This window comes from Solanum pennellii, chromosome 6 (assembly GCF_001406875.1).
Source record: "Solanum pennellii chromosome 6, SPENNV200".
NCBI lineage: Eukaryota > Viridiplantae > Streptophyta > Magnoliopsida > Solanales > Solanaceae > Solanum > Solanum pennellii.
In genome coordinates this window covers 42,918,193-42,936,351 of record NC_028642.1, presented here as the reverse complement: position 1 = coordinate 42,936,351, position 18,159 = coordinate 42,918,193, and the positions used below count along the sequence as shown (strand labels likewise).

Sequence of the window (18,159 nt, the reverse complement as noted above, 5' to 3'; positions counted from 1 at the left end):
CAAAAACGGAAAAGAAGAATGAATGTTTTTTTTTTTACTTGAAAAGATATTTATTTCAAGAGAAAAAGGTGAATCCTAAGCTTTGCTAGATCTTGATTGATAGTTGAGGAAAATTATAAGGTAAGCAATTGTCATTTTCATTAGTGACAAGTAGTTGACACAACCAATCGAGGAAGGTCTGCAATCTAATTAAATAGGTATATCGAAAATTGCTTATGAATTTCAGTACTAATATCATCAAAGGTGAATCTACGATTTTAACTTTATGTTTTTTGAATTTTATAATAATGATTTTCAAATGTCATTAACCGAACTGTAAATTCAATAAATATACATATCTAATAAACTTCTTAATAGGAATATACTATTTGAACAAAAATTACTGAGTTCGACTAAAACCGTATCTAGGCTTCTAGCTTCGCCCTCGATTACTGTGATCATACAAATTATATTTCAACATCAGCAACAAATTCCTCCTACCGCACCCTCACCCACCCCCACCCCACCCCCCACCCCCCAAAAAAAAGCACAAAGGAGACCCAGACCAATTCAAATGAAAATGATAGAATCACCCAAATCTGAAAAGTATTAAGTGTGCGTGTGGCTGTATGTCTCTCTCAATGTATGTATATATCCTTTCACAATTGTGTGACTAAGCTTTACCAGAGAAAAATTGGGAGTTTGTAACACTTGTTGTTAGGAAATGTTTCTCTCATTCTCTTTTTCTTTATAACTCTTGTTGCTATGTGGGCGAACTAAATGAAATATATATATATATATATATAGACACGCTATAATTTTTGGATTGGAAAACTTATATAAATTTTATTAGTTTAGGAGTTGAGTATTTAGATACACTCTAATTTGCAATATTTTTGTATCTTATTAGGTGTTGGTATTTCTAGATACGTTCAGATACATATACATAGGATACATCGAGTGAAGATTAAGTACTATAATTTATTTTAGATATATTGTATCTAAATCGATTCTTGTGTATCTGGAATATGCTACAAATCTCGTTCACTTTCCTCGTCCCTCTCCCATACTTCTGGTATTCCAGATACATGCGAATCACATGAAATACAAAGATATACATGTATCTAGTGGGATTTGCATGTCTCTGGGATACACGTGAATCACTCTCGGCTCCCTCCTCAATCTCGCTCACATTTCTCCCTTTTTTTATTGATCACAAAAAAATATAAGTGTTTAAGTGTATTTTCTTCAATATATGGGAAAACTCTTAATTAGTGGTAAGATACGTAATATTTTGAAAGTATAGGTAATAATATACATGGTAGTGAACTATGTCTAATTATGTAGTTCCTATCTTTAGATGTTAAGTTGTTAGTTATTATGATTTATACTTCTTTTAACATAATTTTGAAATAAAATTTGTTGCTCTCTCTGTTTCAATTTATGTGACATTGATAGAATTTCGAAAGTCGTCCAATTTTTTTAAATACTTAAACGTTTAATTTGTTAATTATTGTGATTTATATTACTTTTACTTCATTTTTAGACAATACATGCGTCACTTATACAATTCAGAGAGTCAATCATATACTTTTATGTCCTTTATTTATTTTAAATTGTTAGTTATCGTGACTTACAGTAACTTTACGAAATTGTGTGTATGTGTGTGCGCGTGCGCATACGCGTGCGTGTGTGTTGTTAATAGACTTTAATTTCTAGAGTTAATTAAATTTTATATATCTTTTAAAGCAATATAAATTACTCTTTTTGTCATAAATTATGTGGCACAAATAGATTTCAACATTCAATCAATTATAAAAGAAATTTATAATTATTATTATTAAATATTGTAATTTATAGTATTTTTCACTCTATTTTAGAATAATGCATGTTACTTTGTATATTTCAATTTATGTAACAGTGATAAACTTTCAAAAGTAAATTTTTTATACATCTTTTAAATATTTTCATTTGTTAATTATCATAATTTATAATACCTAAAATTAAGAAAGCAGCAAGTAGTGGACGGTCCACCCAAGTAGTCAGCATTGGAAAATAAATAAAAGAGCTAGGGCCTCCATTAATTGTTTGTTGTTAAATAATAATGCAGCCGACTAAGTTCAATGCGACCTTCATTTGGTGTATTATTATTATCCAATAATATACCAAAAAAAAAGAAAGATAAGCATGACCTATTGGAAAATTTTCATATATGGCAAATTTATTTTATGAAATAACATTAAAAGGGTATAGTTTACATAATTACATTATTTGAGTATAGTTTGATTTGTTAGGTAGCTTTAAATTTGTATAAAATACTTTTTTATAATTTATACAAAATAATTTTTACATGAATAGTAACGGTAGCCTTAAATAAGATAACAATAAATTTAGATAATACTATAATATAAGGTAAATGTTCAAAATCAATTTTCTTTTTCCAAAAAATAATTCTAGATTGAAAGACAGATACAACTTGTTTCTGCGCCATCACTGAAGCATCAATTTAATCAATTTTTTGACATATTCAAAGACAGATAATGTTTCATTAAAGGAAACTTTATATTTTAAATTGCAATATAATACAATTGTTTAGAATATCGAAAATATTGAAATTACAAAACGAATTTTATTTGTTATGGCGTTGTAGATTGTATAAAAAAGTAATTATATAATTTTCTCTTGTATATACAAACTTGGGTTTATGTGTCATCGTTTGTGTGGTGTGACTTTGTATATATCCCCAGCGTAATTATATGTATGATAATTTGGCTTATGAAAAATGGATTAAATGTGTATTCTATATGTTTGTATATATGTTCTAATATTTATATATTGCAGTAATGTATATGTTGAAATGTATATTGATTTAGTAGATACGAATGAGTATGAGACAATTGTATACATTTATGAAATTGAGTATTTTATAATATAGTTGTATAAGATACGTTTTCTGTTTTCTAATATTTATATACAAATTTACGCAGCAATGTATGTGTTGAAATGTATATAAGTGTAATATATAGAAAGTCGTATGAGACAATTATATAAATTTGTGAAATTGAGTAATTATTTTAAATTTTTTTAGCTACAATGCATTTGTTTATGAGCATACAAAAGTGAGTGTAATGTAATTTTGTTATTACTAATTAAACTTGTTGTATAAAATTTTTATGTCAATTGTATATATGATATTTACAAATTATAATCTACCGTTATACTTTAGGCATAAAGATAACTAAATACAATTGTTATATATATATATATATATATATATATATAACACAATTGTCTTTTGTACACAATTCACTATATATTTAATAACTTAGTATACAAATTATTATATACATAACTTAAATAATTTGTATAAAAACTAACAGAATATACAAATTTCAATAAACAATTACTCTATACGTCCCATTTTATGTGGCAATATTTGACCGGACACAGAGTTAGGAAATAAAGAAAACTTTGAAATGTTTACGAAATTGACCTTCAAAAAAGTAAATTCACTTTTCTCTCTCCTCATAAATGTATTATAATATAATTTAATTAAGTAGAACCAACAAGGGTAAAAAAGGAATTGTACCTTCAAATGCTTACTATATAAGAAAATGTGACATTCTTGTTTAGAATGACCAAAAAGGAAATGGTGTCACATAAAATGGGACGGAGGGAGTACAATATAATTTTTGGCATAAACTATACATCTACTTAAAGTATTTTTTATGTCTTTCGTTTATATAACTAATGGAAATATACAAATAACTAAAACATCTGTGAATTAAACATGCAATATTACTATATACAATTATGTATATTAAAAAATTACTTTAACAGACAATTTTATGTATCTTTTCACATAACTCTATTCTATCTAAAATTGTATTTTAAGCTCTACTTGATGATCTTGATGTTCTTTAGATCTGCCAATTTCACATTCACTCACCTCTGCCTCACTTGTTATGGCTTTCCTCTTAGTTCCTCCTTCAATAATTCTAATGGCGCTAGCTATGGCGTTGTTAGTAACTTTCTGAACCTCCATTGAAATTTTTTTTCTTTGATCTCAATTCTTCAATTGATTGTTCATCTTGAACTTGTTTGAATTTTGTCATAGCCCGACATTAACCTCAAAATCTTCGGTCAAACCAATTGAAAGCGAGGGTAATTTGTCAACAATATTGACATGCAATGACATATCTCTGGTAAACCTCATAGATGGAGATGATTCATCCATTCTGATTTTGAAGAATTTATAATCTAATAGTTAGAACGAACTTTTTTAAAAAAATATGAAAAAACTAAGAAACACAATACATATACAATTGTTGAAGAAGGAAAAAATAAAAAAAAGATTGATTCACAGCTATATCTTGACGGTTACCTGCAAAAATTGAAAGAAATATCTGAGAGAGAACGTGAAATTTTTGCCAATTCAATATTCAAAACAGGAGAGGAGGAGTGATAATAGGAGAAAGAGGTGAAATGGGGATAAGAGAGATAAAATTAATTTGTATATAGTTATGTACAAAATAAAAAAAAAAGGTTTTTTACGTTTGGATATAGACAGAGGTGGTGGGTCCCATTAATTATGACAAAAAATGAAACTATAATTATTGAAAGTAAATAAATTAAACTATACCCTTATTATATAATTACTTAGAAATATTTGTCATTCTATGTAATTTTCCGTAATTTATTCCTTGCCGGGCCTTCATATTTTCGTTGGCACTTGTCAGAATTGTGGTACAGTAATAAATATTTTTTATCTTTAGTAAAAGATTCAATTTAATTTGAATATTTCTAAATACGAATTGACGATTGTTAATAGCTTTCTATCTCAAATGTGAGACTTTCTAATTTTCCCTTTTATTTTCAATAATTTTTTTTGAGATATGGGAAGTGTTTATTATTATTACTATTATTATTTTTATTATTTTTATTATTATTATTATTATTAATTAATTAATTAAAGATAAAGTACCTTTGTACTTACATTTTCCTACTCAAAAGCAATGAGTTCAAATTCATTAACTTAATACATGAATTACCATTTGTAATTAATGACCATGCACCTTTTGATACCTTTTGTTAACTACTACATGATCGAAGATATTTTAATACTTATTTTTTTTGTTTGGTCAAATGTTGATATAAAGCAATCATTTGAAGAAAATGCACTTGAGCTAGGTATTAATAATCTAATCATTGAAGAAATGCCAAACATTACGCATAATCACGCTTCTCATCCTATCTCCAAGGAGGCAAATTACACCATTGTTTTCCTTTTATTTTGGCCAAGCTTTTAAGGGTTCAAGTGTTTTTTCTTTTCAAAGAGTATTTTTATTTCAAAAAATTGAAGTGTTTGGCCAAATCCTTATCTTTGATCTGATCACAAATTATCTATTTTCTAAAAAGGTAAAACTATTAGACATGGGCAGCTCCACACATAAAAAAAATAAGGCCTTTGCTAATTTGGGGGCTCCAATTTTTTATCAAGAATAAATTATATGTTAAAATATTTATAGAAAAATTAATTATTTATGATAAAAAGTATAATTTTTTAAAAATAAATTATTTATCCACTTTAATATTTTTTGTAGAATACTTTGTTAAAAATGAGAATTAACAGTGAAAAGTGTTACGAAGTGAATTACAAATTCTTTTTTTATTTCTTTTTAAATTTTAGTTTCAAGCATTACTCTAAGCATATTAAAATGAGGTTATACCAAGTCACCAGCTTTTTGAGTCAAATTCTATGGTTCTAATTCTTATTTAATATTTATCAACTTATTACTTGTATCATTATGTTAACAATATATATAATAATTGTCTCACTTAAAGATGTTTTCAATGCTGAGTTGATAAAATCTTATTTAAAACTAGTAACTGAAAAAATAATATTAAGTACTAATAACTTTCATCTTAATAGTATAATTTTTTTTAATAAATACGTATATGAAGTATATTATATTTTAGGCCGCGAATTAAAATTTTGCTTTAGGCCCCCAATTACGTTGAGTTGCCCCTGCTATTAGATGAAGGTTGGTAGCCTCACACCTACGTTATGTTATCTAGTTTTCCATTTGTTGCCCTTTTAGTCCAACAAGTAAAAATAAGGTGAGTTTTTTAATGTGTGGATCAGTTAAAAAACAATAAAAGCAAAGGAAAAAACAATACATGCATGCAAGCTTTTCAAGATTTACTAAATATTAGCAAGATTTGCTTCATTAATTCGTCATGGTTTTCATAATACTAGTTATGTGTTTAGTTACTCATATTTGTATGATAACAATCAATGATAATTAAAATTAAGCTTAATCATGCAATTATGATGTGTCTTGGATTTACAACGCTTTTTGATGCTTAAAACATAGGATTGATGTATATTCTTTAGCGTGCTTTAGTAGATTTGATGTGTTTTATAGTTTTTTGAAGAAAAAAACAGGATTTAATGACTATGTGTTGAAAAACATATGTTGTAGACATAGTTTGTCATTTATAAGTCATACTACAAGTTGTGGTTTGATCAACGAATCGTAGATGACAGTCATAGTTGAGATTTAGAAATTTAGAAAAAGAACATAAGTTCTACGAGTAAATAATATGACCCGTGAAAGTTTTTACGATCCTTAGAGCTAGGTTTGTGGTTATTATTCAGATAAGGATCACAAAGGATCACAAGGTCTGATTTCTACAGAGGAGTAAGGGTCGTAGATTTTCACGAACAATAGTTCTTTTCCGTGGAAAAAGTCCAGAGAATTTATAGGAGATGTCATCTACCAGAGGGGTTTACGACCCGTAAAAAGGACTATAGCCCATAGAAGTTGTCAGACGTTATTTTCCTAATTTATCTTGGATAGGTTTTTAATGTCTATAAATACTCCTCCTAGATTTTCTTTTATAAATCATGTTTAAATTGAGTTCTAAAGAAAACAACGAAACTAGTACTTTGAGTTTTTCTTGAATTTGGGGAGATTCAACGCTTTGATTCTTGACTCTTAAATTTTAAATCAAGATTTGAAATTTTTAATATTCATCTTGTAATGTGAATAATTATGCTTAATTTAATTGTTATTGATTGTTATCATACATGTATGTGTAGCTAACTCATAATTAAGGTTGTGAGAATCACGAAAAATTAACGAAGTAAACCTATTATTTAGTAAACCTTGAAAATGTACTTGCATGTATCATGACATTCGATGAAGCAAACAATAGTTGCTACTTCTTCAAATCATGTAGAGATAATAGTCATTCATGAAGCCAGTCGAGATTGTGTATGGTTGAGATCAATGACTCAACACATTTTGCAATTATGCGGTCTTTCTGTGCAAACAAAGTCTCCAGCAATATTGTATGAAGATAATGTTGCTTGATTAGCCCAATTAAAGAAAGGATATATCAAAAGAGATCGAACAAAGAATATTTCACCCAAGTTCTTTTTCACACATGATCTTCAACAAAATGGTGAGATAAATGTTCAATAGATTCGTTCGAGTGATAATTCCTGCAGATTTATTCACTAAGGCATTGCCGACATCAACATTTGAGAAGTTAAGATATAAGACTGGAATGCGTCGTCTCCAAGATATCAAATAAGTTTTTCATCAGGGGGAGTAAATATGTGTTGTACTCTTATTTCCTTAGCCAAGGTTTTGTCCCATTGGGTTTTCCTGGTAAGGTTTTTTATGAGGCAGCACTCAAGGCGTATTACAAGTGTGTGTACTCTTTTTCCTTCACTAGGCTTTTTTTCACTGGATTTTTTCTAGTAAGGTTTTAACGAGGCACATTATCTATAACATTTAAGGGGGAGCGTTATAAAACCATTGAATTGTGGATGTTTCTTTTCATCATATTAAATGTAAGACTTAATGTTGTGCTAACGTATTTGGTTAAAGGATGTAAAAGGGTGTTTTCTAAATCCTATAAAAGGGTAGTCTTTTCACCCTTATGAAACACACACTTGAAGAGGTAAAGTAATACTCTCTACTACTTTATACTTCTCATTCACATTTGTCTTCCATTTTTTGTTTAGTATGATTATATTTTGCTCTCGTTTTACTACACTTAAAAACTTTTTTTATACATTACTTTTTATATTTATTAAGGATATTTATGTAAAGAAATAAATTACTCTTAAAATTTATATCGAGTCTATATTTTGAATATAACAAATCAAATCCTTAATAAAAATATTTTCAACATAACTTATTCATCATAATTTATTTTATCATAAGTAATCTCGTCATAACTTGAATCCAAACAAATGATAGAAGTAATTGAAAAACTAGGCAACTATTGCCGGCAACGAAGGGGTTTAAATTGTGTCCAACAATCTTGCTGATGGTATAGCGATAATTTATAAGTTTTACTATTTTTTGTTTTATTTTCTTTTTTCGCTTGACTATGTTTTTGTCTCTTTAGTGTCACGGACCTAAAGATTCTGACAAGACTCCGTGCGGCACTTGACGGTTTACTCACGACTCTTTCACGTTCTCGCAAACTCAAGTAAGCCTTAAACTCGGATCACTAAGAAAATAAGAAGAAAGACACAAAGGCAGAATTTCGAAAGAAGGACTTCTATTACTTGTTGGATTATTGGATGCTTTACAAATGAAATGTTCCTACTATTTATACTACTCTAATGCCTAAGAGTAATTAAGTGCTGATTTACAAGTCCCTAAGTACATGCTTCATATCCCTAGAAGATGTCTCTACTACTTCCGAAAAAGGCTCCTAGAATCCTTCTAGTCTGCCTCAAAATCTGCCCCAAGTCTGCTCCAAGTCTCTAGGACGTCCTAGAGTCTGCTGCAAGCCTCTCCAAGTCCCTTGGGCCGCCTGGACTGCTGCCTGCCCCATCAGAATGCTGCAAACTTGGGCCTGCCCCAACAGGCTGCTGCGAATTGGGCTGGAAATGTGGCAGGATGTCACAATCTCCCCCACCTAATGATGCGACGACCGCGACGCATCGCTGCAAAAACTCCAGGACTTTGTCCTTGAACTGCCACAAGTCTTCGTACTTCTCCCATGTGGCTTCTTCAGGAGTCTGTCCCTTCCAATGTACGAGGAACATAGCGCTGGCTTGTTGTCCTCGATTCCGTTTGGCTTGGTAATCTATGATGTCTTCAACCTCTCGATCATGCAAGGCAGTGATAGTGATAGGGGCCCGTTGCGATTTATTCCGGCTGGGATCATCCTTATCTTCATGATACGGCTTAAGGACGCTTGCATGAAAGACCGGGTGGATCTTCAAGTGTGGAGGCAACTCCAACTTGTATGAAATTTTGCCCACCTTGGCAACAATCTTGAACGGACCCTCATATTTACGCACTAAATTATGATGGACGCCTCTTAGTGCCTTAAATTGCCTCGGATTGAACTTTACCAAAACCATGTCGCTTTCTTTGTAATCCGTGGGACGACGCTTGCGGTCGGCAAACTTTTTCATTCTCTTTACTGCCTTATCCAAATAAGATTTGGCAGTGTCAAGTTGTTCCTCCCACCCTTTGGCAAGATGGTAAGCGCCTAAGCTCTTCCCCTCAAACGAAGTTGGCAGTGAATGGGGAGTTTGGGGTTGCTGACCTATTGCCAACTCGAATGGTGTGCGCCCAGTAGACTCACTTTTCTGCAAATTATAAGAAAATTGCGCCATGTCTAGGAGCTTAGCCCAATCTTTCTGGTGCGCACTGACATAGTGCCTAAGATAGCACTCTAGCAAAGCTTTGACCCGTTCCGTCTGGCCGTCAGTTTGGGGGTGGAAACTTGTGGAAAAGTGAAGTCTTGAACCAAGAATTTCAAAGAGTTCATTCCAAAAGTTCCCAGTGAAACGAGGATCCCGATCGCTGATGATGAACCTCGGCAGCCCCCAATACTTCACTACATTTTTGAAAAACAGTAGTGCAGCTTCCTTGGCAGTGCAACCGGCTGTGGCCGGCATAAAGGTAGCATATTTAGAAAATCTGTCTACCACGACCATAATGGTGCCAAATCCGTTCGACTTCGGCAAAGAAGTGATGAAGTCCATAGTGATGCTCTCCCATGGACGATCTGCTACGGGAAGTGGCTCCAACAGCCCTCCTAGTTGCCTCTGCTCCACCTTGTCTTGTTGGCACACAAGACAAGTCTGCACATAACTCTCAATATCGTCCCGCAGACGTGGCCAGAAGTAAAGAGCTTCAATCAACGCCCTCGTCCTTCGCTGGCCTAGATGCCCCGCCCACGGAGTATCGTGGCTCTCCTTTATAATCTGCCGTCTGATAGATCTGAACTTTGGTACATAAATTCTCCGGCCGGTGGTAAGCAAGAATCCATCTTCTACCCAAAAACGCCTGGTTTTGCCTTGGGCAGCCAGTTCCATTATCTTCTTGGCTTCTGGATCGTGCTGCATACCATCTTTGATTGCGCCTTGTAAATCACAACGAGCTGAGGAGATGGCCGCTAGATCAGCCTTCCTGCTCAATGCATCGGCCACTACATTGCCCCTTCCTGGTTTGTATTCCAGGATGTAGTCAAATTCCGCCAAGAAATCTTGCCATCGAGCCTGCTTTGGAGTGATCTTCTTCTGCGACTGGAAATAGCTAGTGGCAACATTGTCGGTTTTCACCACGAATTTGGAGCCTAGTAGACAGTGTCTCCATGTGCGTAGACAATGCACAATGGCTGTCATCTCCTTCTCCTGCACAGTGTACCGTCGTTCAGCTTCATTTAGCTTCCGGCTTTCAAATGCTATTGGGTGTCTCTCCTGCATCAAGACTCCCCCAATGGCAAAATCAGAGGCATCTGTATGAATCTCGAAGGTCTTTGTGAAATCGGGCAGCATCAAGACTGGTTCTTCAGTAACCGCAGTCTTAAGACCTTCGAATGCTCCCTGGCACTCCTCGCTCCACACCCATGGCCTGTTCTTCTTCAGCAGCTCGGTCAGTGGGGCGGCTTTAGCGGAATATCCACTAATGAACCTGCGATAATAATTCGCAAGTCCAAGAAATGAACATAGCTCGGTCACCTTGGTAGGTGCTTCCCAATCTTGGATTGCCTTTACCTTTGCCTCGTCCATCCGAAGCTCACCTTGGCTGATCACATGGCCCAAGAAGTGTATCTTGGGTTGGGCAAACTCGCACTTCTCCCGCTTGACATAAAGCTGATTCTCCCGCAAGATCTTAATGACTTTCTTCAAGTGCGTCACATGCTCCTCCAAAGTGTCACTATAGATGACTATGTCGTCTAAGTACACCACTACGAACTGATCTAAGTAGGGATGTAGAATTTCGTTCATCAGCGTGCAAAAGGTGGCAGGTGCGTTGGTTAATCCGAAGGGCATCACCAACCATTCGAATGCTCCGTACCTGGTTACGCATGCTGTCTTTGGTTCATCCCCCTCTGCGATGCGCACTTGATAGTAGCCTTTCCGAAGATCCATCTTGGTAAAGTACTTGGCCTGTCCAAGACGATCAAATAAATCTGCAATCAGCGGGATCGGATATTTGTTCCTAATTGTGATCTTATTGAGTGCCCTATAGTCAATGCACAAGCGCATCGACCCATCTTTCTTTTTCTGGAACAGCACTGGCGCACCATAGGGTGCCTTGGATGGACGGATGTGACCTGCTTCGAGGAGCTCTTTCAACTGCTTCCTCAGTTCCTCTAACTCAGGCGGAGCCATGCGGTAAGGTGCATGCGCAGGTGGCTTGGCTCCAGCCTCCAACTCGATCATGTGGTCTACCTCGCGCCTTGGAGCTAGTGTTTTCGGCAGTTCCTCCGGCATCACATCACTGTTTTCCTCCAAAACATTTTCTATGATTGGTGGCAAGGGCTCCATAGCACCATGGTCTTCATCCGAACTTGCAATGGTGGCAAGGAAGGTCGGTGCTCCTTTCTTCAGGCCCTTCACAATCTGCATGGCTGATAAGTGAGCATACCCATATTTCTTTGGCACCTTAACAAGAGGTACCATGCATGATTTTTCCCCTTCCATCACCATGAGTTGTTGAAGGTAGGGATCAATCATGGTGTGACAACGTTGAAAGAATTCCTGCCCAAGAATGATGTTGAAAATGTCCAAAGGAGCAACGGTAAAATTCGTTTTACCATGCCATTTTCCTAAGGTGATGCTGACCTCACGAGCGATTCCGCATACGGGAGTTGGTGGAGCGTTGACCGTCTTGATGCGATTGTTACTTGGAACAATTTTCAGTCCTAATTTTTCTGCCATCGTCTTGGTCATGATGTTTGCTTCGACACCGGAGTCCACCATGGCCCGAGCTGGTTGCCCATTGATGGAGATGTCCACATACTGCGTCCTGCAGTCTCTTGGCTGGTCGGTCTGTTTGGCTATGGCACCACACAGACTAACCATGCCTAACTGAGTTGTGTCTGCCAATTTCGCCTTCTCTTGTGCCTCCTTTTCCTTCCGTTCACGGACGATGGCACCAAGGCTCTTCATCTCTGGGCACCTGGCATAACCGTGTGGTCCGCCACATATATAGCACCCACCTCCTTTGCTGTACTGCGTCCGCTTCTCCGAGTACTTTTGGCGTTCAAACCGTCTGCCATCCGATTTGGGCGTGTCATGCTGTTTGGGATGTGCCGACTGTTCTCTGCCTCAGCCACGGTCTCCCCCACCTTTAGCATGACTGCCCCTTGCTTCCTTGCCCTTCGCCTTGTCCAAACGATCATGTTTGAAATCTGTCAAGGTTTCGGCTTGAGTGATAGCTTCGTCTATGGTCTTTACTTGACGCCGCTCTTACTCTGTCCTCGCCCAATTCTGCAGCCCGTCCATGAAGGTGAACAGCATGTCATCATCCGAGAGTTGGGGAATTTGAAGGGTCAAGATTGTGAACTCTTTCACATATGCCCGAATACTTCCCGACTGCTTCAGTTCCCGGAGTTTGCGTTTCACTTCATACACAGCATTATTGGGGAAAAAAGCTTTCTTAAATTCCTCACGGAATTGTTCCCATGTGTAGATGGTACATGTGCCCTTCTCAATCTCGGCATCTTTGCGTTTCCACCATAACATGGCTACATCGGAAAGATACCACACGGCAGTGTTGATCTTGTTTGCATCACTCCTGACCCGATTACACTTGAAATAATTCTCCAAGTGCCATAGGAAATTTCCCACCTCTAGGACGTCGCGGACACCTTTGAATATTGGTGGCTTGGGAACCTCGACTCTGGTCTCCCTTTCCTGGCCAAGTGACGTTGATCCACCAACCTCCCTATCTTCCTCGAGAGTTTCCACCTTGTTCTTCAGCGCCTCGATCAACGCAAGGGCGTCCAAGAACCTGAACTCCAAGGAAGTAATGGTTTCCTTCATCGCTAATTCAGACCGCTTGCGTACCTCCAGCTCCTTCAGGATGTTGTCAATTTCCTCAAGGGAGTGGTCTTCATGGGCTTTGAAGTTTCTGTCCACCCCGTTCAAGCGCCGGCCTAAGATCTCAATGGCCTGGTCTGCCATTTCTACCCTTGCAATCCACTCTTCTCCGACAGTAACGTCCACGGCATCCTCGCCGGTGTCGTCGTCACTTCCATCGACAATTGTGGGCGGGTGAGATGTTTGCACCTCGCTTGGTGGGGGGTCGGGCAGATTGGCTTCATTTACCTTCTGCTTGTTCTTCCCTTTCATGTTTTTCTTTCCTCCATCCTGGCGGACGTTGGTGGTGGTGCTAGCGCCGATAAAGTCCCATTCGTTAGTCATTTTCTTACGATGAACCTGCTCTGATACCACTTGTCACGGACCTAAAGATTCTGACAAGACTCCGTGCGGCACTTGACGGTTTACTCACGACTCTTTCACGTTCTCGCAAACTCAAGTAAGCCTTAAACTCGGATCGCTAAGAAAATAAGAAGAAAGACACAAAGGGAGAATTTCGGAAGAAGGACTTCTATTACTTGTTGGATTATTGGATGCTTTACAAATGAAATGTTCCTACTATTTATACTACTCTAATGCCTAAGAGTAATTAAGTGCTGATTTACAAGTCCCTAAGTACATGCTTCATATCCCTAGAAGATGTCTCTACTACTTCCGAAAAAGGCTCCTAGAATCCTTCTAGTCTGCCTCAAAATCTGCCCCAAGTCTGCTCAAGTCTCTAGGACGTCCTAGAGTCTGCTGCAAGCCTCTCCAAGTCCCTTGGGCCGCCTGGACTGCTGCCTGCCCATCAGAATGCTGCAAACTTGGGCCTGCCCCAACAGGCTGCTGCGAATTGGGCTGGAAATGTGGCAGGATGTCACATTAGTCTTATTCTTTTAGCAATTGATTCCTCACCTTTTTTTTGTGTTTGTTTTTGAGTGAAGTATTTGAGAATATCTTAGAACTTAGCACAAAGCACAAATTACTAGTTTTGTCTTCTACTTATTAATAATTTTAAAAATGACTGTTTATTTGACTAATTAAATTCAAGTATACATCCTAATTATCACATGATATAATAAGTGGTCTCAAACTCTTGAAAGAGTATGAGACTTTTAATAAAAATTGGGGAGAAGTGTCGAAAATATTCTCAAATTTGATAAAAATTAAGAGGTGCATTTCATTAATTTTTGTAAGATCGAGATGTATTTAAATCTAGTTAGTTGAATAAAGAGACGATTTTTAGAATGTAAATAGTTTGAGGATGAAAATTTTATGATGTTTTCAATGCTGGCTTTATTGTCTCTTTATCTTATTTTTTGGAAATTAATTCCTCGCCTTTTGTCTCATATTTGTTTAAGATTTAATTTAAAACAGAATAGGAGATTCTTTCTTTAAAACTTAAAATTTGGTGTCTTTGTTACTACGTTTGGCTTGATGTCTAATAAATAATAGAGAAAATTTTCAAAATGTCAATAATTTGACATTTAATAGGACTCATTGTCAATACTTTCAATATTTAGTAAAAATGTCAAAAAAGAAACAATTGTTAAAAACAGAAAGGAGAAATTAAGGGGAGAGAAAAATATTAAAAAGAAACAATTGCTTAAAAGTCTTATCAGTTACAAAATTCAAAAACAAATAACTAATTGTCAATTTATCAAAATACACCAACTTCCATCTCTTCCTCTTCTTTCACCGTGTTTAAAAAAACACGCCTATCAACATTGTTCTAAAAATTCAATATTCAATTTTCTTATTTTTTTTTGTTTCTAAACACGTTTATTTACCATACATTATCATATTTGAAGCATTTATTCTATTAAGGCATCATTTTGACGTTATGAAATCATAATTTATCTTTAAAAATGTCTGAAATTTTATGAAGTTATTTGGCTATCATGTTAAGGTTATGAAGTTTATGTATCTCCTTTTAAGAAATTTTTCAGTATTCAGAATATAATACTCATGTGTTCATGATATAGGTATTCATCCATCTCACATATGTATTTTATTTTGCTTATTTCAAATATCATTTTGTATATAAATAGTTTGTATTTAGATTTGATTTCGTATTCGTCCTAATGTATACCATAAAGTTTGTATTTATATTTGATTTTGTATTCGTCCTAATGTATACCATAAAACTTTGTATTTATATTTTGATTTCGTATTCATTCTCAACTATAAATAGCTAAAATACAGTTTATTTATGAATTCATTATATGTCTATTCATCCTAATTGCATCTGTCAAATAGTTTTATATTTCATTTTGCTCATTATATGTTTATACAACTAGTTTATCTTTGATTTCGTATTCATTCACAATTTTCAAGAATCAAAATACAAGTTAGTATTTAGACTATCACTTTGTAAAAATAAATTTGACTACATACTACAGAACATTCAAAATACTTTTGCGAAATAACTCAATACCTAAATGCTAATGTGGATTCTACTAAATTTGAAATATAAAAACATATTATAAAAAAGATCAACAAAAATTATTTTAAACACTAAAAACTGAAATAAATAAATATTTGATGAATATGCTAACAAACTCATATAAAAATTAAAAATAAATGACGGAAAATCCTCAATACATACAATCCAAAAATTCAACATAATTGTCACGAACGGAGTCTAGACCCCAGACGAGACCGGCGTCGTTGACCTCTCAGAGGTCGCAGACAAGCCTACATACTTCATCGTTACTTCATCTAGGTTAATTTTAGCGGAAAATTTGAACTTTTTGTTACTTAACCTTCATATAAGACATTCTACTTAAACTCATAAATGTTCACAATCAACCATCTAATATTAAGATCATCAAATGAAAGAAATAGTTCCATACTGCATTAAGTATATACTTGCCAAAATGACACCAATACAATGTCTGAAATAAGATGAGAAAGAAACGCTAGTGGAACAGACTCTACTAACTGATAACGCTCAAACTTACTTCTCAAATAAGAAGTAAAGCGGTCGTATCAAGTAAAGAACCCAACTAATGAGGTTGGGATCGTTCCCACGAGGAAAGTAGTTTAGACTTAACTTCAATCTATTATTACTACTATTTAGTCAATTATTTCCTTGGAAAACAAAGACAATAAAAGGGGGGGGGGGGTATTTCTAAATGAATGAAAATAATTAGCTAAATCAAAGTAGACAACTAACAGATTCAAATGATGGAGTTTAATCAGTTAATAAAAGTAACTAGGGTTTACGTGTTCCCCACAGGTTTCTAACTTGATAATTCTAACTATAACAATTCTTTCATAGCATCTTGCATGCAAAGTGATGAGTTATGTATTTCTAAATCCTTGGTCCGGCATCTATAAAAATTTCACTCCGCACCTTGGTCCGGCTACGTGTGTTGCTATACTAACCCTTACATTTACCTCATATTAAGCATTGTATTCGATATTTGACTAAGTTATTACCTCGTACCAATCAATACTAGCCTATTAGATAGAATACACTAAATCTATGTTGATAATTCTTTTCTTATTATCTACCTCCTTGGTCCGAAAAGTAGCATTAAGGCGAGTTCTAATGTTGGCCATCCGTTAAAAAGACTTTTAAGGGAAAGAATTATCAATACATGCAAGACACTATTCTAGAATTGTTATTTTAGTTAGGTTTTATCTTATTATTCACCCATGGTTCCCACAACCCTAGTTATGGAGTTTAGTTACCCATAGTCATAATCACAATATTCATATATATAATATAAGAATTCATGCACTTACTTCAATGAGAAAGAATAAAAATAGAAATTTACTTGATTAATCGACAAAATCACCAACAATCAACTCCAGAGAAAAGTGTAATAAACCAAAGTGTAATAATCAAAATAATCTCCTCACAAAGAATCTAACATAAAAGTGTCTAATAACAAAGAGTCTAACAACCAAGAGTCTAACCCGAAAAACGAGATTTTTTGAACTATTTATAAAAAACAAAAATATAATCAAAGAAGGACTCTAATTGCTGGAAATCTGTCAAAACGCGGCTGGGTCGACGGACCTTACGACGGGTCATCGTGGTCGCGACGGGCCGTCCTGGACTCCGTCGTCCCATACTTTGCAAATTCTTCTGCTGCTCTCTTCATTACCCTCGACAGCAGGTATGACGGATCGTCACAGGCACAACGGTCCGTCGAGGGTCTCCGTTCCCTAACACTTAAACTCTTGGAATTTTGGTACTGGGACTAGTTCTCTGATCTTCACGACGAACCAGCACGACGGACCGTCATGGCTACGACGGTCCGTCACGCACTTCGTAACCTCACACTTGGTCAGACTTCCCCATCTTCCTTCAGCAGCTTCACTACGATGCCACCTACGAAACGTCATAGGAACGACGGACCGTCACAAGCTCCGTAGGTGGTAACTTTTCTGCATTTCTTGCTCAAAAGTCTTTAGACAGATTTCCTGCAAATAAAGAGAAACTTACATAAAAATTAATACAAAAAGGCTTTTGGACACACACTAAACGTAAAGAAAGGCATTAAAAATACCGTGAAACCACGGTATATCACTAACTCAAACCTATATCTAAGCTAGAATACAATGGGAAAGCGTTCTCAAAAGCATGAGGTCATACCAAATCCGGATGAATGCTCCACGTCCGGATAGCTTCAGTGTCGACCTGTAAGCTCTAACGTCCACCTGTGCCTGCACCTAAAAATGTAGAGTTGTATGGGATTAGTACACACTTGTACTAAGTATGGGTATATGCAAGCACACACCAAGGACATGCATGATTAAGAAAAGCTCTTTCCTATCGATATGAATTATGGAAAGTCAAGTCAGTGAACTTT

At 35.3% G+C, this 18,159-nt stretch overlaps 1 long non-coding RNA gene across 1 annotated transcript; it reads right to left on the bottom strand.

The window, feature by feature from the left end:
• Positions 1-3,634: 3,634 nt before the first annotated feature.
• Positions 3,635-4,480, bottom strand: LOC114077499. Its single transcript, XR_003578737.1, has 2 exons — positions 4,364-4,480; positions 3,635-4,217 (listed from the first exon to the last, which is right to left on the bottom strand). It is a non-coding gene; the product is annotated as an uncharacterized LOC114077499 (long non-coding RNA).
• Positions 4,481-18,159: the final 13,679 nt, after the last annotated feature.